Here is a 25,412-nt window from a genome sequence, read left to right on the forward strand (position 1 = left end):
AGGCACAAATGGAAAAATGTAATCCTTATACATGTCAGCTCTTCAGACTTCAAGACAGCTATTGTGTCCTCCCCCCATACCCTCAGTCTTTTCATCAGATTACACATCTTGAGTTTCTTCATCTATTCATCACATGATATGGATTGAAATCCTTCACCATCTTGGTTGCCATTCTCTATGCTTTTTCCAAATTCTATCCGTGCCCTTCTTCACCTGTGAAACCCAGAAGTGAACGCAATATTTCAGATATGACCTGACTGGGGCAAAATAGGGATTCTACCTTTTTTTTTTCCTGGCCTCTCAATGCATTCTAAAGGAGAATTCAGTTTTTTATTAATATGCTGTTTGCCATATCACACAGCTGATTCATTGAGCTTCCAATCAACTAAAACCCTAATATCTTTTCTTGATAAAGTGCTCTCTAATCATATCTCCCCTGTCTGGATTTATGAAGTCAGCTTTCTGGATCCTTTCTATTTATTCCTATTCAGTTTTATCTTTTCAGATTTAACCCCATGCTCTTGTGGCTAGCTGTCAAGGTAATTTTTTTCCTTGTTCAATGGTTGTTTATTAGAAAAAAGTGAGCTGAGGAGGGGTCACTAGATTCACCAGACAGCAACAATATCACCCAAGTTAGGAGTGATGGGAGAGGTCAACACAAAGCTCTGGGATCTCAGCCTCTTCCTGGACTATGAAGGATGGCCTGGAGTGTAAGGGCACACCCAAGTGGAAGGCCTTGAAAACTTAGTAGGCATGGTTAGAGATAAAGAGAGATTCAGTGGCTGCAACTCCTGACTTTCCACTTGGAGTACACTTGCCTTGAGCAGCTTGGCTGTTAGTCATGGCCTGCTTAATATATTCCTCTTGAGTAGCCTGGACATTTTCCTTCTTTCTACCCCAGGTCTTCAGGGCAGATGCCTACAGGGTTCAGCCATAAGAAAAGGTCAGGGCCCATGACTTGTGCAAGGGGCAGGTGTTGATGGCATTGAGGTTGATGGAGGCATTTTCTTCACTCTGACTCCCAAAGAGAAAGGTGATACCAGTGGCTGCAGGAGACACAGTCCAGCGAATGGAGTTACAGTTGCCATTGTGATCTCCTCCTGTGAATACTTCTGGGTACAGACATGGCCAAGGGTGACCATGTTAGACCTCAGCAAGGGGGCCCTTCCAGATGGACATATATGATGGTCCCTCAGAGCTTTGTAGACAGCAGCCAAGACCTTCTCAGTGACACACTGACAACACTTCAGATCACATTCTCCATCAGGGAGGATCTCTGGCTCCACAATGGAGACAATGTCATTCTTCTGGCAAATACTGGCATATTGGGCCAGCACATTGACATTCTCCATGATGGCAAGTGGTGAAGGTATAATATACCCAATCTTCAGTACACAACACCACTTGACAAAGTCAGCTCCATCCGTCATATACTGGGCACAGCGCTCATTCAGCCAATCCAGATTTTGGGTGGTAGTCCTTTTCTGGTCCCTGCCAGGAACACCTTTGTCCACCTTGATGCCCACAATGCCACCTTTTCCATTTTGACTTTGAGGAAAGGACGACCATCATCGATTTTCTGGTAGAGTGTCTCATGGAAAAGGATAACACTTTTGTGTTATAAATATAGGAGTTCATTCAATCATCTGCTGTCAGAAGCAACTGCCTATAGAGGCAATGTTTTTCCCCTATGTTCTCTATTCCAATAAACTGCAGCCTCTTTGCAATGCTACCAGTGGATTCATCTGCTGCCAAGATTCTCTTGCCCAAAGCAACAATTGGGTGAGCTTTATCAGAGAGTTCTTTCTTTTGCCCTGATATCAATGCTGGGTATTGGCAAGGCATGTTTTCCTTGGCTGTGCTGGTAGTTTCCGGCAGAAAGCAGACCGCTTATGATCAAGAACCAAACTTCTGCTGTCAAAGTAATTTTGGATCCTAACACTGTCATCTAGTGTTTGCTATATTCTCCCAGCTTTGCCATCTGCAAATCTGATGAGCATACTAATCCCAATATTTATATAAGTGCTTGCTGAATTCCAGGCACAGAGCTAAGTGCTTTACAATTATTACCTTATTTGATCCTTACCTCAGGTAGGTGCTATTATTATCCCCACTTTACAGATGAGAAAACTAAGGCAAATGGAGATTAAGTGTCTTGTCCAAGGTCACACAGTGTCTGAGGCTAGATTAAAACTCAGGTCTTCCTGTCTTCGGCCCTGGTGCTCTACCAACTGTATCACCTGCCTGCTAACATATTACTTTGCTTAGTTATTTTTTAGTCATGTCTGACTCTTTGTGACCTCTTTTGGAGTTTTCTTGGCAAAGATGCTGGAGTGGTTCGCCATTTCCTTCTCCAGCTTATTTTACAGAGGCAAACAGAGTAAAGTAATTTGCCCAGGGCCACGCAGCTAAACAAGTGTCTGAGGTCGAATTTGAACTCAAATTTCCTTACTCCAGGTCCAGCACTCTATCCACTGCATCATTTAGTTGCTAGTGTATTATTATATAGGATAAACAGCATGAAGCAAACCCTCCATCCCCAGGGAACTCCATTGGACACCTGTCATGTTGACAGTAAAGCATCAATGGCCTTTTGAATCTGGCCCTTCACCTGTTTGAAATTCATCTGATTGTAGTTTCTAATTTTATTATACTTATCGTATCATCTCACACTACATTCTAATGGGAAGAAGAAAATTTGTCTTTCACCAATCCTGAGCGAGAATTGTACTTCATGATACTGCTGTCTCTTTGTCACTTTCCCCTTGTATTTGGTATGGTCATTGACTTCTCTAGACGCAAGGGATTAATATCTGTCTCTTGTGAGCAAATCCTGATGTAGGCACAACTATGTACAGAGATCTCCCAAGGAGAGGGAGATTGTCACTCTGAGCCCTGTGCTACTAGGACACCAGTGAGCAGCTTGCTCCTCTAGTTTATAAATAAAAGAACAAAGAAAAAAGACCCAAGGTTTGATCTGCCTGTGAGACTACCCAGCCCTGTCAAATGCAGGACTTTGTTCCAGCTTCATTTTGTTACTGTTTCTTACTTTCAAAGCTGTTAGTCATTTAACTTATGTTTTGGTCTCATTTTATTGCTATTATTTTCTCATTCTCTCTTTCAAAGGAGTTCACATATTAACAGTCTTGATTGAAGACATTAATGATAGCCACTCACATTTGTAGAGTTCTAAGATTTGCCTTACCAGCATTTTCTCACTTGATCCTCACAACAACATTGGGAAGTAAGTGCTATTATCTCCATTTTAAAGATGATGAAACTGAGGTTTAGAGAGATTAAAAGGAGTGGAATTGTGGATAGAACACCAGTACTGGAGTCATGAAGATGAATCTTCTTGAGTTTAAATCTGGCCTGACACTTACTAGCTATGTGACCCTCAGCAAGTCATCTCACCCTATTTGCCTCAGTTTCCTTTTCTGTAAAATAAGCGGGAGAAGAAAATGCAAACTACTCCAGTATCTTTGAGAATCGCAGATGGACTCACAAAAAGTTAGACATGATTGCAACGATGCAACAGCAAAGAGAGGGTTGACTTTCCCAGGGTCAAATGGCTCAATAAGTATTTGAGGAAGTCCTGGTCCTAACAACTCCATACTAAGAACTCAAGACATTGTAACATGCTACCTTTGAGGAAGGGATGGTGAAATACAAGAAGCATGAGAAGAGAAAAGGAAGAGTTTGTTCATCATTGTACAAATGTTCTCCTGGCAATTCAAATTAAATGGCTACAATAATTTCAGGTGTTAGTTTTCCTACTTGAAAAAAATACAAGTGCAGACTTATTTTTTAGAATTTTTTTCAATGAACAAATCTATTTTGTCTCCCTTCCAGTTCCTCCTGTGGAACAAGAGAACCCCTTGACAAAAATGGAAAATGACAAGTGTGGAAAAACCTTTAGGGGAAAAGACAAATATTTTGTTGATGGAACTGAGAAATGGTATGGCCATTTTGGAAAGTCATTTATAGCTATGCCCCAAAAGTTATTAAATTGTTCATCCAAGGACATGGAATGGCAGATTTATCTTCCAACAAACTCCTCCTCAGAACTCACATAATTAGTGATGCCACCAATACAAATAAAATACAAATAAAATATTGATATCTAAAATAAGCTTTAATACATGTCTGTCTGGATATCTTGAGAAAAAGGCTAGGAACCAGGCCTGTGTAATTGTAATTCATTGTAATAAGGAATTCTTGGGTGAGAAAACTTGTCTTTGAACCAATGGAAACCAGTACCTTTTGTGCAATGTAGTCTTTTTCAAAAATAGTATTTTATTTTTTTCCCCAATTACATGTCAAGACCATTTTTAACATTCGTTTTTACAAGATTTTGAGTTCCAAATTTTTCTCTCACTCCCCTACACACTTCCAAAAATGGTTGGTAATTTGATATAGGTTATACATATGCTATCATGTAAAACTTATTTGCACATTAGTCACAGTTGTGAGAGAAGATACAGATCAAAAGGAAAATACACACACGCACACACACACACACACAGTATGCTTTGATCTGCATTCAGAGACCATCAGTTCTTTAACTTTATGTGGATAGCATTTTCCTTCATGAGTCTTTTGTACTTGTCTTGGATCATCGTGTTGCTGAGATGAGCTGTTAGCAGCACAAATGTTGCTAATCCTGTTTTCCTCATTCTGCTCATTTCACTTTGCATCAATTTGTACAGTCTTTCCAGATTTTTCTGAAGTTTACCTGTTCATCATTTCTTATTGCGCCATAGTATTCCATTATATTCATGTACCACAGTTTGTTCAGTCATTCCCCAATTGATAGACATCCCTTCAATTTCCAATATTTTACCAGCACAAAAAAGACTGTCATGAATATTTTTGCACATGTAGGTCCTTTCCCTTTTTTATGATCTCTTTAGGATACAGACCTAGTGGTGGTATTACTGGATCAAGGGGTATGCACAGTTTGGTTACCCTTTGGACATTATTCCAAATTGTTCTCCAGAATGGTTGGATTAGTTCACAACTGAACCAATAGTACATTAGTGTCCCATTTCCCCCAAATCCTCTCATTTATTAAATCCTACATTTATCATTTTCCCTTATTTGCCATATTAACCAATCTGATAGGAGTAAGGTGGTACTTTGTAGTGTTATAATTTGCATTTCTCTAATCAAAAGTGATTTAGAACACTTCTTCATCTGCCTATAGATAGCTTTGATTTCTTCAGCTAAAAACTGCCTGTTAATATCCTTTGACCATTTATCAATTGGGGAATGACTTGAATTCTTAAAAATTTGATTCAGTTCCCTATATGTTTGAGATTTAAGACCTTTATCAGAGATTCTTGCTGTAAAGATTGTTCCCCAGCTTTCCACTTTCTATCTAATCTTGGTTGCATTGGTTTGGTTATACAAAAGTTTTTTTAAAAATTTAATATAATCAAAATTATCTATTTTATATTTCATAATGCTCTCTATCTCTTGTTTGGTGATGAATTCTTCCCTTCTCCACAGATTTGACAAATAGACTATTCCTGCTTTTCTAATTGGCTTATGGTATCACTCTTTATGTCTAAGTCATATAATCATTTTGACCTTATCCTGGTACACAGTGTAAGATATTGGTCTATATTTAGTTTGTGCCCTATTGTTTTCCAGTTTTCCTAGCAGTTTTTGTCAAATAGCAAGTTCTTATCCCAAAGCCTGGGGTCTTTGTGTTTATCAAACACTAGGTTACTACAGTCATTTACTATTGTGTCTTGTGTACCTAACCTACTCCAGTGATCCACCACTCTATTTCTTAGCCAGTACCAGATAGTTTTGATAATTATTGCTTTATAATATAGTTTGACATCTGGTATTGATAGGCCACCTTCCTTTGTGTTTCTTTTGTGTTAATTCCCTTGATATTCTCAATTTTTTGTTCTTCCAGATGAATTTTGTTGTTAGTTTTCCTAGCTCTATAAACTATTTTTTGGTAGTTTGATTGGTGCGGCATTGAATAAATAAATAAACTTAGGTAGAATTGTCATTTTTATTATACTGACTTGGACTATGCATGAACAACTGATATTTTTCTAGTTGTTTAGAACTGATTTTATTTGTGTGTAAAGTATTTTATAATTGTGGTCATATAATTCCTGGGTTTGTCTTGGCAGGCAGACTACCAAGTAAAACTATTATTTTAAATGTAATTTCTCTTTTTATCTCTTGTTACTGGGCTTTGTTGGTCATATAAAGAAATGCTGATGATTTATATGGGCTTATCTTATATTCTGAAACTTTGCTACAATTGTTAATTTTTTCAATAGTTTTTTAGTTGATTCTCTAGGGGTCTCTAAGTATACTATCATATCATTCTCAAAGAGTGGTAGTTTTGTTTTCTTATTGCCTTTTCTAATTCCTTTGATTTCTTTTTCTTCTGTTATTTCTAAAGCTAATGTTTCTAGTACTATATTGAATAATAGTGGTGGATAATAGGAATCCTTGCCTCACCCCAATTGAATTGGGAAGGCTTCTAGCTTATTCCCATTACAGATAATACTTCCTGATGGTTTTAGATAGATACTGTTTATCATTTTAAGGGAGTATTCCTGTATCATTTTAAGGAATACTCCCTTTATTCCTATGCTCTCTAGTGTTTTTAATATGGATAGGTGCTATATTTTGTCAAAAAGCTTTTACAGCATCTATTGAGATAAGCATATGATTTCTGTTGATTTTGTTATTGATATAATCAATTATGTTGACAGTTTTTTGAATGTTTAACCAACCCTGCATTCATGGTATAAATCCCACCTAGTCATAGTGTGTAATCTTTGTGAGATATTGCTGTAATTGCCGTGCTAGTATTTTCTTCAACATTTTTGCATCAATATTAATTAGGGAAATTGGTCTATAATTTTCTTTTTCTTTTCTTTTTTAGCTCTTTTTTTTTAAACTCTTCCTGGTTTAGATGTCAGCACCATATTTGTATCATAAAAGGAGTTTGGTAGGACTCCTTCCTCACCTATTTTTTCTGAAAAGTTCATATAGTATTGGAATTAGTTGTTCTTTAACTATTTGGTAGAATTCACTTTTGAAGCTAGGCCTTGGGGATTTTTTCTTAAAGAGTTCAATAATGACTTGCTCAATTTTTTTTTCTAAGGGGAGGTTATTTAGGCATTCTATTTCCTGATCTGTTAATCTAGGTAATTTATATTTTTTTCATATTTCAATTTATTTATTTTAGTTTTCAGTATTCATTTCCACAAGATTTTGATTTCCAAATTTTCTCCCCATTTCTTCCCTCCTCCTGCCCCATAATGGTGTGCCCTCCCTTCTATCATCACCCTACTTCTCTTATCCCCTTCCCCCCCACCACTTTCTTATAAGGTAAGACAGAATTCCATACTCAGTTGAGTGTATATGTTATCCCCTCCTTAAGCCAGATTCAATGAGAGTAAGGTTAAGGTTCACTCTTTCCCTCTCACCTCCCACCTCGTCCCCTCTACTGTAAAATCTTTTTCTTGCCTTTTTTATGTGAGATAATTTATCCCATTCTACCTCTCCATTTCTTCGTCTCCCAGGACATTCCTCTCTCACACCTTAATGTATTTTTTAGATATCCCTTTGTATTCAACTCACCCTGTACCCTCTGTCTATGTATATATTCCCTCTAATTATCCTAATACTGAGAAAGGTCTCATGAGTTAAAAATATCATCTTTCCATGTAGGAATGTACACAGTTCAACTTTAATAACTCCCTTACAGTCTCTCTTTCCTGTTTACTTTTTTATGATTCTCTTAAGTTTTATATTTGAAAGTCAAATTTTCTATTTAGCTCTGGCTTCTCAAGAATGCATTAAATTCCTCTATGTCAATGAAAATCAATTTCCCCCACTCATTGATTACATTCAGTTTTGCTGGGTAGGTAATTCTAGCCCCTTTGACTTCCAGAATTTTGTGGGTTTTATACTCTAATATATGATTGCTTTTCGTGTAGGTGTCATGTGCTACTGAGAAAAAGGTATATTTCTTTCTGTCTCTGTTCAACTTTCTCCAGATGTTTGTCATATCTAACTTTTCTAACATTCTATATACCTCCTTAATTTATTTCTCTTTTTTTTTTTGGTTGAATTTATCAAGCAAGCAGCTAGAAAGAAACAATTTTAGTGTTGTGGAAATACAATCAGGATAACACAGGATCTGGCAGCTTCAACATTAAGGGATTGAAGGGCTTGAAATGGGATATTTCAGAGGTCAAAGGAACTGGGATTGAAACCAAGAATCACCTACCCAGCAAATCTGAGTATAATACTTCAAGGGAATAAATGGTCATTCACTGATATAGAGGCCTTTCAATCATTCATATTGAGGAAAAGACCAGATCTGTATAGAAAATTTGACGTCCCAAGACAAGAATCAAGAGAAACATAAAAAGATGAACAGGAAAGAAAAATCATAAAAGACTCTCTAAAGCTGAACTGTTTATATTACTACATGAAAAGAAAATATTTATAACTTTTGAATCTTTTCTCAGTATTTAGGTAGATGGAGAGATTGTACACACACACACACACACACACACATACACACACACACAGATAGAGAGTGCAGGGTGTGTTGAATCAGAAGAGATGATATCCACACAATGAAAAATAAAATAAAATAAAAATTAAGGGGTGAGGGAGGAAAATACCAGGAAGAGAAAAGGAAAAATGGAACACGGCAGGCTACAACTCACAAAAGAGATAAGAAAAATCATGTTCAATGGGGGAGAAAAGGAAGAAGCGGAGAGGGGAAAAAATAACCTACTCTCTCCACATGTAGCTGAAGGAGGGAATAACATGCTCACTAAATTTGATATGAAAATTTATATCACCCTACAGGAAAGTAGGGGAGGAGGTGACAAGTGGTGTGAGGGGAATGATAGAATGGAGGGCAAATGGGAGAAGGGAGTTACTAGAAATAAACACTTTTGAGAAGGGACAAGGTCAATTGTGGGGGGAAAAATAAGAAGGGATAGAGTAGGACAGAGAGCAATATGATTAGTATTATACAACATGATTATAATGGAAGTCTTTTGTAAAACAACACATATTTAGTCTGTATTGAATTGCTTGCCTTCTCAGTGGGGTTGGGGAGGGAGGGGGAAAGGAAGAGAAGTTGGAATTCAAAGTATTAGCAATGAATGTTGAGAATTTTCATTGCATATAATTGGGAAATAAGAACTACAGAGAATGGGATATGGAAATTTATCTTGCCCTACAAGAAAAGAGAGAAGATGAAGATAAAGGAAGGGTGGGGTGTGATAGAAGGGAGGATACACTGAGGGAAGGAGTAATCAGAATACAAGGTATTAGGAAGCGAGGGGAGAGGAGTGATGAGGAGAAAAATTGGACATACTACAAAATGAGGTAAAAGCAATTAGTATTAAAACAATTAACTGAATTAATTACTGAGAATAAATCAATGACATCTTTAGTTTGGAGAAAAGAATTTTAGTCTAAATTTCCTAGAGGAAGGTAACCTTGGGTAAAATTTGGCATTGATGGGAAAGTTAAGATTTTAATGTTAAATTTGATTTTATGATTTCTATTTAATCAGGAACTAGAACATGTGTAGAAAGGCACGTAAGCCACTTAAGATTTGCCTCAAAAAATGTTGCTTAGCCAAAGTGAAGTTATAATCATATTTGAGAAAAAATTTTGATGCTATATCACTTGGTGCATATGTGTTGAATATTAATATTGCTTCATTGTTTACGGCACCTTTTAGCAAGGTATAGTTTCTGTACTTCTTTAAATTAGGTCTATTTTTGCTTTGTATGAGATCAGGATTGTCACCCTTGTTTTTATTTTACTTAATCTAAAGCATAATAGATTCTGTGTGTCTCTCTGCTTCAAGTATGATTCTTGTAAACAACACTGGAAGATTCTGGTTTTTTGATCCACTCTTCTATCTGCCTCCATTTTATAGGAGAGTTCATCCCATTTACATTAACATTTATAATAACTGTATATTTCCCTCCATCCTATTTTTCCTCCTGTTTATCCTCTCTCTCCTTTTACTTGTTTCAACACCACCAGTGTTTTGCTTCAGTCTACCACCTCCCCCAGTCTGCTCTTTCTTCTGTCAGTCCCCCCTGCCACTCTTTTACTTAATCTCCCTTCCTATTTTCCTGTTAGGTAAGATAAATGTCTTTATTCAACTGATTCAGTATATTATTCCCTCTTTGAACCAATACTAATGAGAGTAAGGTTCAAGTGATGCTCATTGCTGACTCTGCCCTCTTTCCCTCCACTGTTGTAAGTTTTTCATGACTCTTCATGTGAAATAGTTTACCCCCATTCTATCTCTTCCTTTCTTCTACACCTAGTGTGCTCCTCTTTCTCATCCCTTATGTTTCACCTTATACTTGTACCCTCTGTCTATGTATATTCCTTCTAGCTGTACTATTAGTGTTATAATTTTTGAGAATTACAAGTATCATCTTCCCATATAGGTATGTAAAGAGTTCAGTTACATTGGATCCCTTATATTTTCTTTCCCCTTTTCCTTTTTCCCTTAGTAGACTTCTCTTGAGTCTTGATATTGGAGATCAAATTTTTTTGTTCAGTTCTGGTCTTCTCCTTATGAAAACTTGAAATCCTTGTATTTCATTGATTGATCATTTTTCCCCTTTGAATTATTATGCTTAATTTCACTGGGTAGGTGATTCTTGGTTTTAGTCCTAGGTCCTTTGCCTTCCAGAATATTATGTTCCATGACCTCAGATTCTTTCATGTTGCAGCTGTCAAGTCCTGCATGACCCTGATTGTGGCTCCCCAATATTGAATTGTTTCTTTCTGACCACTTGAAGTATTTTCTTCTTGATCTGATAGTTCTGTGATTTGACTATAATGTTTCTTGGGATTTTTATTTGAGGATCTCTTTCCTGAACTGATTGGTGGATTCTTTCAATGTCTATTTTGCCCTCTGGTTGCAGGTTATCAGGACAATTTTATTTGATAATTTCTTGAAAAATTCTGTCCAGATCCTCCTTTTGATTATGGTTTTCAGGTAATCCAATGATTCTGACATTGTCTCTATTTTCCAGATCAGTTGTTTTTCCAATGAGGTATTTTATGTTTTTTTCTATTTTTATCATTCTTTTGAATTTGATTGATTCTTGATATCTCATAGGGTCATTAGCTTCCACTTGCCCAATTCTAACTAGGGATTTATTTTCCTCAGCTTTTGTACTTTCTTTTCCATTTAGTCAATTGTATTTTTAAAGAAGTTGTTTTCTTCAATGGATTTTTGTATCTCCTTTTCCATTTGTCCAATTCTACTTTTTAAGCAGTTGTTTTCTTTTTCTAAGCATTAACCTTTTTTTATAATTCTCTTGCATCACTCATTTTTCTTCCCAATTTTTCTTCTACCTCTTATATGATTTTTAAGCTTCCTTTTGAGTTCTTCTATGAGTTCTTTCTGGGCTTACAACCACTTCTTATTTTTGTTTGTGGCTTTGTTCATAGGTATTTTGATGTTGTTGTCCTCTTCTGAGTTTTTGATCTTTCCTGTCACCATAATGACTTTCTATGGTCAGATTCTTTTTTGTTGTTTTTTGCTTACCTTTTTTGGCCTTTTGGCTTTCCTTTCTTTGAAATTTGAGCTTGGTTCCCAGAGTGGAAGGGGCACTGTTTCAGGTTTCTTGTTCAAGGGATTTCAGGCCCTGGTTGTTTACCTAGTGCACCATTGATGTTGCCCTGAGGCCCACAGGGGACCCTCGTGTATGGTGCTGTTCTGAGGGGGTGGGGAGAGCATTACTGACACTGGTGGAGGCCATAGGAGTCTGACAGCTTGCCTGCTGCTGAGTTGGGGTCCTAGTGGTGGTGTTTAGTGTATGCTAGAACTGGTCGGGTGTTTTTGCACTTCCCCAGGGCTTCACTGAAGCACCTGGAGGTCTGGTAGCTGCCTATTTACCTGGAACTATGCTGAAGCACATGGAGATCTGGACACTGGAAGCTGTCCCTTCCCCTGATTATTCTGTGGTGGGTCCTGATATTGGGATTTGCCTATTCCACCACAGCAGGTCTCAGAATCTCCTGTTGGTTTTCTGAAGTGGAACTTGCTGCTGGCTTGCTGGGACATTTGCTGTCCTGGACTATATTGTCCTTTTATCTGAGTGAGACAGACATTTCCTGATGATCTTTCAAGTTTCTTAGACTAAAAGATTGCTTTGCCCTGCCTTTTTTCTGGTTCTGCTGTTCTAGGATTTGTTTGGGGTTGTTTGGAGGTGAATATGGGAGAGTTATGGCAATTTATTGCTTAATCTGCCATCTTGATTCTTGAAAATCCAGGCAATGCAGTGTTAAAGAGCGGCCAGAACATCAAAAGGTTAAATGATTTATACAGGGTCATACAGCCAGTATGTGCCAGAGGCAGGATTTGAATGCAGCCCTTCCAGGCTTCAAGGCTGGCTCCATATTCATGATGCTAAGTTGCCTCACACACACACATGTGTATATGTATATGTATACACACATGTGTGTATGTGTGTATACATATACATCATATACATATACACATACCCACACAGACACACATACGTGCATATTGGACTTTGAAACTAGGATACTTAACACTGAAAAGGAGCGATTACTCATGATCTGACATTTCTGTAGCTATTAAGTTCAGACCAATAACTTGTACTTTCAGTATCTACAACACACCTACAGCTAGTTAGGTAGTAGGGTCAGCCAGATTTTTTTGTTACTATAAAGAGGATTAAAACAAACCTTTACTTCTTAATTTAGAGTAGACTTCCTGGAGTCAGGAAGATTCATCTTTCTGAGTTCAAATCCGGCCTCAGACACTTCCTAGCTTTGTGACCCTGGGCAAGTCACTTAACCCTGTTTGCCTCAGTTTCCTCATCTGTAAAATGAACTGGAGAAGGAAATGACAAACCATTCCAGTGTCTTTGCCAAGAAAATCCTAAATGAGGTTATGAAGAGTCAGATACAACTGAAAACAACTGAACAACAACAACACCTGAATAGCATGTTGTCTTGGGCTTTGGTCATTGAATAGCAATACAGAGGTCCTTGAGTGGCTCTAACATGAAGCCCTCTAAAAGTCAAAGTATAACACATTGACTGCAAGTAAACTTAATTTATATTGAACCTCACAGACTATCTACTTTATTTCTCTTTAGCCTTTATTCCCCTTTCTGCCTGCTCTATTTAACACAGCCCAACCCCTTAGAAGAAGAATTGGATGGAAGAAGGTTAGTTTTGAATGAGTCCCTACAACTTGATCTAGAAAACCTCTTTTTGTCTTACAATCTGCCTATCCTGTTCCTGTCAACCAGTTTCTCAGCAACAGAAATTGGAAATCCAAGGAAAATGAGTTCTAATTTGGGCCTTTGCCATCACATTTCATATGATGTGATGTCTAGTCAGTTAATCCACTTTAACTTCCTCATTCATAAACTCACTCCTTCCCTCCACCTTTTAGCTATCTCACCTTCCTTCAAGACCACTAAAATCCAACCTTCTTTTTTTTCCTGCACTTAAAAAAATTCTAACTGGCATTTTATACAAAAGTACCACTTTAATGTGACAATTTCCCACAATAAACTACTTAAAGAGCAACTTTGGTCAAGAATGAAATGAAATAACCCATCAAAAAGCATTACTGCTGATTAAAAAAACTAATACATTCCTAAATTATGTTCAAAGAAAAAAACTAAACATCTGCAAAGGGTATTTTCTCAGTGCTGACTTGTGGTCTTTCCTCTCTTCATGCAAATGCTGAAGCTTCATTTTGTGAAGTATGCATCATATCAGAGAATAGAAATTCAGCTTCATATATTTCATAACCCCTGGATCAAAGACTCTAAAGTCTTGAAATCCCAAATTCTCATTGCTCCATCAATGCCAATGGTTCAAAATTTGTGGTAGTCTTGTTTGTTCACTTTATAAATAGATACTTGGGGCCTTGCGCGGGAATTTCGGAGCTGGTGGCATTGGTGCAATGTCCCAGCCTGGGGACTCAGAGCTCAGGGATAAGAGGTGTGGAAGCTCCAGCCTGGATGGACAGATTCCCCAAGTTTCTCCACCCAGATCAACTTCATTGAATGATACTAGGGCAGCAAGAGTGCCTGAAGAGGAAGTAGTGGTTCCCAAGACTCAAGATCATCAATTAACATCAAGCCATCTGTCTCTGGAAGTCTGTGCTGCATCTTCTGCCTTTCTCAATACTACTAAGAATGTCTCAAGAAAAAGAAAGAATTCTGAGGACAGCCCTGAAACAAGAAAAACTCAAGATCTCAGCCCCATGAACATGGCCCAACAAGAATATAACAGCAATCAGAAAACTAGGTGTCAGTCCTGGCGTAGGTCTAGTATGAAAGAAACAAACCATCGGAAGTCACTGCCTCCCTTTCATCAGGGTATCACAGAGCTCAGCAGATCTATCAGCATAGACTTGGCTGAAAGCAAACGCTTTGGCTGTCTCCTACTCTCCAGTTTTCAGTTCTCTGCACAGAAACTTGAACCTTTTCTGAGAGACGTTGATAGCATCAGTCTTGATACTTTTAAAGCCAGAGTATCTTCAATTTCTGAAGAATTCAAGCATTTTACAAATAGACTTGAAGATGATGGTACCTTAAAGAAATGCTTTGATGAATCAAAAGGGCAGTCAACAGATATTGCCTTGGAAGCATCAATGACAGAGATAAAAGAATATATAGCCAGGCTTTCTTCGGAGTGTACAAATTGGGGTCAACTATTGCTGCATCACCAGAAAGAAGCTGAAGAGTTATCCAGGATGTTAGAGGAAGCCAAAGTTATCGATATAGAATTGGACCCTGCTCTGTATCTTCAGTCTTCACAAAGTGAAATCCTTAGCACAAAGCCTGACTACCAGAAAATATTAGATAGCCAGAATGAGGTTTTTAACTGAATGGAGAGAGTGATAGATGAACTTCAAGGATCAATAAGACTGTTGAATTCTTTTATGGAAGATACTACACAATTCTTCAAGAAGATCTCCTTGCAACTTGGAGAAAGGACTGCTCAGCAATTGGAAGCCTCACCAATTCGAAAACTGCTCAAACTTCCACTAGAACAACCATCTCTCACACATTAAGGTTCTCTGTTGTAATGATCACAATCTACATACATTTCCTCCAAATTGTCATTCAGATTTGCTGCCTTTTATGGAGTGTGACTATAAATTAACATGACACTTTTTTTAAGGCAGGCAGCAGCACTTAACTACTCTGAATATTCATTTATAATTTTATCTCCAGAGTCTTTACACAGACTCCAGTGATGGATGCGATTGTTGAAGACATTTTTGGAATTTGGATTTGGAGGTAATGACACCTTTTAAAACATAGATATCGAGTCAGTGGCAGCAAGTTTTTATTTTTACAGGTCAAAGTTCACTTTTTCCCCTTGAAATGGCCAGAGTTTAATGTCTAATGAGTAAAGTTGGTAATCTTTTATGTAAGGTCAGTAATCTTTATGTGGTTAAAAAAATGAGGGATGATTATAAAGTAATGATAAGGATTTTCTTATACGGCTCTATAGGGAATTCTAAAAATGTTTGGATTAATTGCATCACTGAAGTAGACCTGTGTCTTCCTGAGGATTCTGAAGGATATACACATATATAATTTACTTTAAAATTGTATCATTACATTAGTCACCATGTACATACCTCTCTCCATTCTTTGACTTAATACTTGTGTTGACTATCCGGTCCTGAGTCCCTCCCCACGCTACACAAATACTTGTTTTCTAAAACCGTGTACAATAAAGAAACTGCCTGTGGTTAAAAAAATAAAGAAATAGATAGATAGATACTTGGGTGGTACTGATTTGGTTCTTGGAGTCACAGGTGATAGTTGAGTGAATCAGGTGGACACCAAAGGTGGATGAGCAGCCCTGAAAAGAGCTCAGCAGCCTTCACACCAGAGATGCTAGTCCTCAGCTACCCCCCTGGTAAAGCCATCTTGGCAGACAGATTAATCCAGGTTGAAGGTAATTGATAGGCCTCAAATCCATTGGTGAGTTAGGGGGATATCTTCCCAGAGCATATGAAGACTTTTCCTGATGTAACGGGCACACAAGAACAATTTGTTCCAATGATAATGATTGGTCAGTCATCAAACACAAGGTCATCAACTGCCTCCTGGTTCATTTCTGGTCTTTCTGACCTATGTCTTGCCACTGGACTTCAATTCCTTGGAAGAGTAAGGCTGACAACATTGTGCAATACTGCTTCACTTCAATCCAATTCATGTGAAAGTCAAGACATCATCCCATAATGTCATTGTTTCTCTTCAAAAACAAAAGTGGAGCAACAATTGTTTTGTTGTCGTGTGTGTAGAAGAATGTTGTGATCCTCAGTTGTGGCCCTCCTGTCTATGTTGCAGAAGTGTTCTGTGGCAGAGATGTTCACTGGATACTCAGTTTTGGAACGTCTAATTTGGAGTCATGATCATCATAATTAAATAGCATTGGGCAGCAATCATGGCCAACTAGCTATTCTCATAGACAAACAGTACACTCAAAAATAGCAGAAACTCTGTTTTCAGCTTTGCGATCATCATGTTTTTGGAGACATCAGCACCTGATAGAGTACTATCATGGCTGACCCAAGCAAGGCAGTTCCCACTGGAAGAGAAACTTACCCCATGAACTTGATCATTACTTCCAGTATCACCAAACTCTGACATTGGTTGATTAAAATGCATGATGGCACCCCATGGTATTATGGTACCAAAAAGCTGTGGCTGGCTTTTCATTAACTAATGTAGGCAAAAAAAAGAAAAACAACCTCTGTATTTGAAGTGACAGGATCCAGCAGTCAGTAAAACACTGTTGGGTGCCAGTCCAAACTAAGGACAGTAGAACAAATTAGCTTTTTTATGTGTTTGTTCACCCACCAGTCATTCTCAGATTCACAGCAGCACATGGAAATCAGTCAAGCTTTGCTACCTACAGCAAATTCATTCTCCAGGATACTAGCAATTGGTAGGATCAGGGCAGACTTTCTATAGGAATTGGTACTTGAGCTAAACTTTGAAGAGTAGACCAGAGATGAAGGAGTGTACTTCAGGCACAGAGAAGGGAAAAGCTCAAGCAAAGACACTCAGGAGATGGATTGCCCGGCATGGATGATTGCAAACAGGCCAGTCTGACTAGAATGTATAGTGTGAATTAATGAATGAATGAAAAAAAAAACCCTAATTTGTCAAGGACTGACTATGTGCAAAACATTTGCTAAGTGCTAGAGATATACATGGAAAAGTGAGACAGGATCTACTCTCAAGGATCTCACATTCTAAATGAGGGAAACAACTTAGAGACAAGGTTCTAGTTAAAAGTCAGATGGAAAGGTCCCATAGTCCTTAGAATGTAAGCAGGAAATCAGGTGGTGATGTCTCTTCTTCCATGTCATTTCCACTGATAGAATGATATCACTTTCTGGCTTTGAATCATGTGACAGTGCCAAGGACTTTGGTGGCAAAAGGTTTCTTTTCTGGGTCATCAGTAGAGCAGTAGCCTGGCCACATCTACCAAGGATGATGACTGCAGGCACTGCAAGTCATCATTGCTATTCCTTAGGCTTTGGATTCAGAGTGCTGGGCTATCTCCAGCATGGTCTGAGGGGAGATGGTGGTTTGACTTGCATGGCACATGCTGCCTCCTGTCTCTCCAGCATGACATCTTGTCTCTTCAGCTTCTTGCCTTGCCTGTGTGTGGCAGCTGATTAGCACTTGATAGGGTTGGCTGGCTGTAATGGCAAGCAGAGTAGGATCCAATACCCTTGTAGGTCTTTTTGGCCGCTTTATACTCGGGCAACCAAAAAGTGATGTCAACAACCTGAGTTCCCTGAGCCAGCCAAGATTCAGGAATGGTTTCTATACTTTTTAAGGCAAAATGAGCCTGATTTGTGGTGATGAATGGGGTAGAATGGGGAAGGGTGAGGGTTCCTGCCTCAGTGGTGGTACCCTGAATAGGAATATGGAAATTAAGAACAGGAGAGAGTTTGGGGAGAAGGATAATGAGTTTTGTTTTGAAAATGTTGAATTTGAGATGGCAACAGGACATGGAGTTGGAGGTATAAAATATAATTGGTGATATGGTACTAGATGTTAGGAGAGAAAGACAGAGACTGTATTTGGGAACTGATGGTATAAAAGTAATAGCTGAAATTATGAGAAGATGAGGTCACCAGGAAAGTGTAAAAAAGAATGAGAAAGACTGGAACAGAGCTCTGAGTATGCCCTTGTAGATATAGGGAGACCAGGATGATAGTGATGATAGTCTTGCAAAGGAGACAGGAAAAGTGACCTGACAAGGGCAAGAGTATTATCATGAAAACTCAAGAGAAGTGAATTGTCTAAGAGGAGACCAACAGTGTCAGATGTTTCAGCGAAGTCAAGAAGGATGAAATTTGGGAAGATGCTCAGTTTGTTGGTTGTTGTCCTTCATTCTCAAAGAGGACCAAAATGACATCAGTATGATAGAGTCAGGTTTCAGTATGTCTGATTGTGTCTAATCAGACCAATATGAGCATGGAGTGCTCTACCACAGGTCGGGCACATATAGTCCATGTGAACATTTGGGGTGGATACGCTAAATTTACATGTCCTGCATTTCATTTGAGCTGTTTCAATTCTACTTTGCTCACAGAGTAAAGCACCTTCTCTGATAAAGGCATACCATGCTGAGCGGTCCTACGCTAGTGTCTCCCATGTCAAGCAAGCAATTCCAAAGTTCTCAAGTGAGATCTCAAGAGTGTCCTTGTATCACTTCTTCTGACCACCATGCGAATGCTTACCCTGTGTGAGTTCTCCATAAAACAGTCTTTTTGGAAAGCATATATTTTGCATTTGAAATGCAAATGTGGCCAGCCCATTGAAGTTGCACTCTCTGAAGCAGAGTTTGAATGCTTGGCAGTTTAGTTTGAGTAAGAGCCTCAGTGTCTGGTGTCTTATCCTGCCAGATGATCTTCAGAATCTTCCTAAAACAGTTCAAATGGAAGCAATTCATTTTCCTGGCATGGCGCTGGTATATCGTCCAGGTTTTGCAGGCACACAACAATGAGGCCAGCATAACGGCTCTGTAGACTTTGCGTTTAGTAATCAGTCTATAATACTTCTTCTCTCTCATACCTTCCTTTGGAGCCTCAGATTTGGCAATTAAGAGATCACTGGCAACTTTGGAGAAAACTATTTCAGTGAAGTGATTAAGTCAAAGACCAGAATGCAAAAGATTTGAGAAAGGAGCAGAAGTAGAAATATCATGTGTAGATGGCTTTTTCAGGACTAAGTCCTAAGAGACAATCTAGAACATATGGGTAGGGTTACAGAATTATGAGAAGATGGATTCTGGTTTTATATAAAGAGCTTTCTAACTACAGTAGAGCTATCCAATAATTGAACTGAGGTATATAGTGAGCTCTCCATCCTGGTAGTATTTAGACATAAGCTGGGTACCATCTGTCAGAGATAATAGAAAACAGATTTCTACAAGACAGAGATGCTGGTCTAGATAAACTCTAAAGTTCATTCCAAATGATTCAAGAACTCTGTTAAAAAAAAGTATGGTGCCAATCCCCTTGGAGCTTTGTTTTTATAAAATCTATTGTCTCATGTATTGTAATACCTGGTATACCTTTTACCCAAGCTACTCAAGAAAACTCCCTCAAGTTCTAGGAACTTTATAAATCATGATATCCTCCAAAGCAAAGTTCACAAGTCCCCACCAATGTGTTTACTTTTACTAGTTGGCCAGCAAATACAGTTAAAAACAAAGGCATTTAATGAAACAACACTGTAATAAAATGAAAACAAAGCATTCCTTCTATGAACCTTAAGCTCCTTTTCCCACATGTACACTCAGATGGTAGACTGCATCTGAAAAGGAATCATACATAGGGTATACACATGTGGGAAACATGTGGTCACAGCACACATGTAGAAGGTCACTTCGTACTTCTGCAATGATGCCTGCTTTTTGGTGATGTTACTGAGTCTCTCTAGGCTCTGTATTTGACCAACTCTTCACCATGTGTTGCACTCTGCTTTTCCAATTATCTTCAGAATCAACTAATACCCTGATCAGTATCCACTAGAAATGTTGCGATTAGTGATCTTTCTTTCAGAGGAAGGCAGTACAGCTTTCACACTCCTACTCTGTCTCAGCTATCTACAATTGAGACGCCATCTTTGGGATGGGGAGCTAGGTGGTATAGCAAGTAGAGCACCAGAGTTGGATTCAGGAAGACCTGAGTTCAAATTTGATCTACAATACTTACTAGCTGGTCAACCTTAGGCAAGTCATTTAGCCTTGTTTGCCTCAGTTTCTTCATCTATAAAATGAACTGGAAAAGGAAAGGGCAAACTACTACAGTATCTATGTCAAGAAAACCCTCAAAAGATTCACAAAGAATCTGATACAACTGAAAAAAACCCTTCATAATCACATACTATTTTGGCTTTCATCCAGTGGGGATTGCTGTGGTTAATTTCTCTTATAGGGAGCCAGTCAGTCAATGGTAATAAAAACTTTTCTTTCAACCAGCCAGTTCACTCAAGTGAATAGATAGACCCAGATTAAGATTATGTCTGCTCTCTAAATTTTTCTTTGAATTCTTCTTTAGATTAATTTGTCATTTATTTTCTCCTTCTGAGCGTCTGCCTAGTTCTCCTATGACTTATGATCAGAAATCTATTTGAGTTCAGGCTTTACTCCCTTGGCTACACAAATGTCCCTAGGATGATTTTTAACCTCTTACATCATCCCCCTCTTTTCTATGCAAATGACAAGGACTAGTCTTGTTAAAGAAGGCTTAGAAGCATGACATCCTTTGTCCTACTTTTCAGGCTCGCCTCTCTCTTGTCTTTCTATATATGTATAAGTATTACACATTGCAAAGCAAATCCTAATTGATATTTTTGCATTGTATGTAAGATTTCAATTCTTTATGGCATATATTGACAATAAGTCTGTGTCCATGGTTCACCTGTCCTCCTTTTCCCTGAAAATGACTCAAGGGTATTGTACTATATTTTTTAAAGAAAGTTATGTGATTGGCACAGGTTTCTGAACCATCAGAGATCCTGAGCCTAAAGGAACCAAAGGCATTAGAGGGCCTGGTTTTTAGGGACTCAGGTTGGGAGCCAAGTAATCTCACCATGCATAAGGTACCTGTTGAGTATGTCTCATTTCCTACCAGTTTGAGGCTATGGAGCTGGTACCAGTAGAAGTTCAGCCCACAATCCCATAATCACTAAAGTTCATATTTGCCACCTTCCAGGATCTTAATGCAATCAAAGGTCCAAGACTTCAGAGAGAAAAAAAGAGGGGGAAGGAAAAAGAAAGACAAGAAAAGATAACTTACATATATCAGATTATTGAAAGATATTCATTAGAGGTCCTTAATGTCAGGTCATTACAAGATTACAAGGACCTGTGCTTTCAGGGATCTACAGCAATGCCAAATCAATGAATTCCCACTCTGAAATTTCTTTTTCTAATAAAAATATATCCATCTATCTCTTTTGCTGCTGCATCCTTCCTAACTTTGTTCATCTTCATCACATTTACTGTCCTCACCTCTTGCTGATCTCCCAGTCTATTATTCCATAGTTGATGGTTTCTCTTATATGTTGGCCTATACCCTTTAGCCACTTGCACTTGATTGACGGCCTTCTACACCTTGACAATCCTCAATGATAGATGAAAACCTATCATTATATTATATCAGCTATATATATATATATATATATATATATATATATATATACACAAAATCTATTATAGATGATAATAATTTTCCTTCTCTGATGCTACTAAATGCCTCTAGAGGAAGTCACCCAAACATCCATGCTTAATACATTCATTATAAATTTATATTTATAAATATATCTCAATTGGGCTCTCACTGTTGTATGGCAATCCTTCTAGATTGGCCATCATGCCACTCTAGACTACCTCCTCTCTCTTCAAACCCCCATATCCCTTCGCTACCTTTTCTGTCTCAGCAGATGCTCTCACATCCAACTTTATAAAGATAAACTGTCTTCACCTACCCTTTCCTCCTTTGCTCAAGTCTCTGTGGTGTTCATCTTTATAAAGGCTAACTTCTCTTTTTGTTCTTGATCCCTTCCCATCTGCTCTAAGAACTTCTGTGATTCTTATCTTCAGTCTATCTTCTCTGCTGCCTACAAACATTCCCAGTCTCTCATATATGTGTGTGTGTGTATGTATGTATGTACATAAAATCTTCATTTGACTCCACCAACCCTTCAAGCAATCATTACATACCTTGCTTACCTGTCAGTCAGATGATTGTTGACTGACTGACAAGTTAGAGAGATATAAGACAGATATAGAGGCCCTACCACTCAGTGAAATTTACCTGAGTTCCCAACAATTTATTAACTATTAAATCTGATGATCTTTTCTCAACGTTCATACTACTTGAACTCTGTAGCTTTTAATTACCCTGTCCTCTTGAATACTGTCTCTTTTCTTGACTTTCTTGACAAAGGTTGTTTTCTTTTGGTTCTCCTCCTGCTTGTCCAATCAAACAGGTTTTTGACCTCCTTTGCTGGTTCACCATCCATTTCCTACCCTTTAATGATGGGTATCCCCCAGGGGTCTGTCCTGGTCCCTCTTTTTGCTTTGTTCTCTCTCTTTTAGTAATCTTACCAGATAATTCCCAAATCTATAAGTCAATCCTTAATATTTCTCCTGTGCTCCAGTCTTGGAGATCAAATGATCAAATGGATATCCCCACCTAGATGTTTCATCAGCATCTGAAACTCAATGTATTTGGAATAAACTCATTCTTGTTCCATGAAATTCACCTCCTCTTCCTAACTTTCCTTTTTCTTTTCAAATTGCCACCATTCCTCAGGTCACACATGTTTGCAGCCTTAGGAGTATCCTTCTCTCTTTGCTCTCCCTAAACCTTCATTTTCAATCTGTCACCAAGGCTTTCCTTATTCTACCTCCACAGCCCATCTCAAGTTGATCCCCTTTTCTCTTTTTGTTTTCAATAAAAAATATTTAATTAGAATAGCAAAGTAAGCAAAAAGGATTATTGTAAATCTTAGAAGAGTAGCTTTTTAGATGTTTACATCAAAGGTAGTTGAGGATGGGTAAAAGAGAGAAAGGTTGTTCCCATGGCTACTCTGTTACAGAAGCTTGGCCATTCCTGCTACTCACAGGGTCCTTAGTAAGCATGTAGACCCCAGAGTTATTTTGCTAGAAATCTGTACGTATTTGAACTTGACACTCTGATTTTCAAAATGTTGCTGTGACTCCCTATTGCCTCTGGGACAAAATACAAATTGTTTTATTTGGTATTTAAAGTCCTTCACATCCTATACTTCCAGATGGATCTTATATTATTCCCTCTCATAATTTTCCCAAACTAGCTCATTAGACACTACCCATACATGAGTGCATTCCAGGCATGGAGGAATGATGAGTATTAAGGCACAAAGGCAGGATGGAGCGTTGTGTTGTTGTTATTCATCTTTTATGGTTTTTTTTTTAATATTCCCCTTTTCTTTACTCATAGAGCAAATACCCTAATTCAGGTCCTCATCACTTGTTCACCTCTCACCTGGACTATATTACATTAGCTTCCTAAAATAAGTAATTTCTTTTTAATTTCCATACAGCTGAAATAACCTTCCTGAGGTCCAGTCCTGACAAGGTTGTCTCCTGCTTGAAAAGTTTTTGTGGCTCCCTACTGTTTCAAGCATAATATGAAATTAATACTGACGTTTAAAGCTCTTCACAGAACATTTCCAACTTACCTTCCCAGACTTATACCTCATTATTCCACTTCATACACTCTAACTTGCAGAAACGTTTGATTAGTAGCTGCTCCCCAAATTCAGTACTCCATCTTCTAACTCAATATATTTGCACAAGTCATCCCTCATTCTTGGAATGCATTTCTTAGAATTCTTAGCTTCCCTCAAGGCTCAATTTCGGCCTTTCTACATCTTCTTACACCCACTCCAAATGTTCGTACAGACTACGGGTGCCTGACCTGTGATAGAGCATTCTGAGCTCATATTGGTCTGATCAGTCATAGTTGGACACATTGAAACTTGACTCTAGCACAGTGATGTCAATTTGATCCTCTCTGAGGACAAAGGACAACCAACCAACTCCAGTGATTAACACTTTTTTCTTTTTCATCTAACCTTGAATTTAATTATCTATTTATATTGTAAATGTGTAAACTCCTTGAAGGCAAAGACTGGGTTGAATTGTTTTGGCCTTTCTATCCCAGAACCTTGTATGGTGCCTTTTACTATGGGCATTTGACAAAATGTCTAATGCATTGAATTGAACCACCAGATGGTACCATCTGTTACACCACTAACGATGTGAACTGGGATGTATCTCACTGACAGCATGGGTGACTCTTTTTTCCTGTAACCCTTCCCAATGACCTCAGGAACAGCTGTGAGAATATATGGGATGAGTTTTCCATAATGACCTTAGGTTCTTTTCCCTGGGGCTTACTTTCCAGAGACATGTACTCTGTGTTCTTTGGAATCCTCTGGGACATCCATGTTATTAATTAGAGAAAGTTGGAAGCCTTAGTTACCTGGGATAACTTTAGCCTTAGATTTTGTCCAAACAAACAAATTTCCGAGCAAGAATTTCAGAATATTCTTAGAGTATATATATATACGTTTAATTCTGTTGTGCAAGGCATGAAGTAAAACTTAAGGTCATATGGGGCACATGTGGATGAGAGGCAATCTGGAGGCTAAGTTGTTTATTAAGACTTGTTCTGCAGGTTATCTTGTTACTTATCTTTGGAGTGATAGCCAAATAAGGAAGCAGTGGTTAAATTCCCGTTTGCGTATAGGAACATGCCAATTCTACAGCCATGCGATTGGAAATGCCTGGGTAAAAGAAGGGCACCCACCCTCCCCCTACTGTCCCCTCAGTACTGGTAGAAGATCTGGAAATTGTGTTATTGTGGCTTATGGTTCCTCATCACATGACCTTCTGGATTAGTCAATCTGTCAGTCAACTAGAACTTACTAAATGCCTACTATGTGCCAGACCCTGTGCTAACTGTTGGAGACACAATTATATGCACGTCCATAGGAAGGGAGACCTTCAGGAACTAAGGATTAGTTGTGTAGTACCCAATCATTCTACTCAATCTTCTTCCCGTGATAAAGGAAACACTTTTATCTCTGAAGTAGTTAATACTTCACGATAAAAGAGTTGTCCCAGATCCTAATGTGACATGTTTATATTGCTGGGTTGGGGAAGACATTAATATGAGAATGCTAATATCCCTGGGGGTAGCTAGGTGAATAGAGCACTGGGCCTGAGTCAGGAAGACCTGAGTTCAAATATAGCCTTAAAAACTAACT

The 25,412-nt window shown here is 38.3% G+C and overlaps 3 pseudogenes; 1 reads left to right on the forward strand and 2 right to left on the reverse strand.

Annotated features, from left to right (window-relative positions):
- Window positions 1-744: 744 nt before the first annotated feature.
- On the reverse strand, window positions 745-1,845 carry LOC140525358 (fructose-bisphosphate aldolase A pseudogene; annotated as a pseudogene).
- An 11,993-nt stretch (window positions 1,846-13,838) lies between these two features.
- On the reverse strand, window positions 13,839-23,840 carry LOC140517212 (actin-related protein 2/3 complex subunit 1A-like; annotated as a pseudogene).
- LOC140525364 (kinetochore-associated protein DSN1 homolog pseudogene) lies at window positions 14,000-15,460 on the forward strand (annotated as a pseudogene).
- Window positions 23,841-25,412: the final 1,572 nt, after the last annotated feature.

The sequence above is a fragment of the Notamacropus eugenii genome, chromosome 1 (genome assembly GCF_028372415.1).
Source record: "Notamacropus eugenii isolate mMacEug1 chromosome 1, mMacEug1.pri_v2, whole genome shotgun sequence".
Classification (NCBI taxonomy): domain Eukaryota; kingdom Metazoa; phylum Chordata; class Mammalia; order Diprotodontia; family Macropodidae; genus Notamacropus; species Notamacropus eugenii.